Source organism: Chiloscyllium plagiosum, chromosome 37, assembly GCF_004010195.1.
Source record: "Chiloscyllium plagiosum isolate BGI_BamShark_2017 chromosome 37, ASM401019v2, whole genome shotgun sequence".
Classification (NCBI taxonomy): Eukaryota; Metazoa; Chordata; class Chondrichthyes; order Orectolobiformes; family Hemiscylliidae; genus Chiloscyllium; species Chiloscyllium plagiosum.
In genome coordinates, this window is record NC_057746.1 from 6,892,746 (window position 1) to 6,894,802 (window position 2,057).

General features: G+C 43.0%; 1 protein-coding gene across 1 annotated transcript in view; it reads right to left on the bottom strand.

The window, feature by feature from the left end:
- LOC122541211 (class I histocompatibility antigen, F10 alpha chain-like) overlaps positions 1-2,057 on the bottom strand; it is a 36,070-nt gene that overhangs the window by 21,422 nt on the left and 12,591 nt on the right. The gene's annotated exons all lie outside the window — the stretch shown is intronic.

Genomic DNA, 2,057 nt, shown 5'->3' on the forward strand with positions numbered 1-2,057 from the left:
TATCTGATCTATTTATTCCTGACACTCCCTGTGTCTGTGTGAACAAAGCTCCACAGTCTCCAATCTGTCCTCCTGCTCTAACACTACACTGTCACATTCCAGATTTCACATCTTCAAATTCTCCCGTTACTGGACGTTCCCAAGTATCACACTCCCCACTCTCCTCCCACTGGATGTGAGGATATGGGCCTCTGGGAGGTAGGACAAAATGGATAAAGGACCTACAAAGAATGGCTTCTGCATTGCTAAATTAGATTGCACTGAACTAGACAGAAATAAGAAACCACAGACTGATGTCATTCCAATAAAAAACAGAAATTACGATTAATTCTAAATTGCAGTTAGAGACAAAATGGTTCCCTGCGCCTACGTGGCTATCTGCAGCTAGTCTCTAAAGGTACACATAAAAAAACTAACCACCCTTTGCAAACTGCGAGTCCTCCTAGAGGAAATACTAAACCACATTTTGCAAGCTGCAAATCTTTGTAAAGGTGACATAAATCATTATGACTTAATCAATATCATTGGTTCAACCAACTACCCATGAAGTGATTGGTTATAACTATGTGAACATGCTCCATGTCTGATGATGAATAATGTAGATAAACCGTATGCAGGCTCTGTAAGGTTGTTGGATTCCTTTGATTGCCAAGAAGTTTTCATACTTCTGGGTGAATCAGAATCTGCCAACCCAGCGCTGGAACACACAATAAACGATTGTTGGCGTGTTGGACAAAGAGTGTGTTAACTGACCGATCGCGGAACTGGGTGACCCACAGATCATCATTTGGTGCCGTGACTCAACTCACTACAGACAAACCATCGGCAGCAGTGTAAGTGCCTTGAGTCCTTCACGATTAGGTGTTGAGGAATGGGCCACTCAGATGTGAGTATTTCCTCCTCCGTTTGGTTTTCCTCTCTCTTGTTTCGGGGTGGGCTCGACTCCTCGCTGATTTTGGTCCTGATCCAACCCGACAAAGTATCAGTCACAGAAATTTACATTTTAAGAAGTTTTGACATTGAATACTGGTTTTAGAGTTGTACATCAATTGGAGACTTTGTGGAGGGGAATGTTGAGGAAAAAAGGCCTTAAAGATGATAAGTTTTGAATTATACGTGGCATTTAAATTGAGACACAAAAAGGTGGTTTGGCTTCCAAAACAGAAGTCCAACGGGACACCGGTCCGTGGTTCAGATTCCGAAATGGAATACTGATGGGACGCTGACTCTATGATAAACAGATTTGATCTTATTGTGTGATGAGAGTACATAGAACATAGGACAATACAGCGCAAAACAGGCCCTTCGGCCCTCGATGTTGCGCCAACCTGTGAACTAATCTAAGCCCATCCCCCTACACTATCCCATCATCATCCATGTGCTTATCCAAAGATTGTTTAAATCTCCCTAATGTGGCGGGGTTAACTACATTGGCAGGCAGGGCATTCCACGCCCTTACCACTCTCTGAGTAAAGAACCTGCCTCTGACATCTTTCTTAAATCTATCACCCCTCAATTTGTAGTTACACCCCTTCGTATAAGCTGATGTCAAGAAATATCACGATATATGGTCATGGTACGGTAAACAGAGATTATACAAAATGTGGCTCGGATTCCAAAATGGAATGCTGACGGGACACTGACCCTGTGATTAGTTAGTCATGAAAGAAATTACTGAGAAGTTGTGTTTTTTGTTCATTAAAGGCAGATTACCTAGGGAAAATCTTGTAATAACTTGGACGAACAGAAATATAAGGTAACATTTGTAGGTCCCAAGGATATACGCACGTAGTTAAAGAAAACATAAATCAATATAAATTCGGGAAGAAAATCTTGTGCTTGGATAATAGACCGATTGCAGAACCAAGTGACCTACAGATCATCAGATGCGGACATTGACACCTCTCCACCCACAGGGCCAGCCCATTCCTACTCACTTTACCCTCTTCATTCTCTAACACAATTCCCCAGTCTCTCCCCACACTTCGGCACCCAGGGTCCCTTCCCACAGCATGTACCTCCCCATTCTCACCCAGGGTCCCTTCCCACAGCATGTA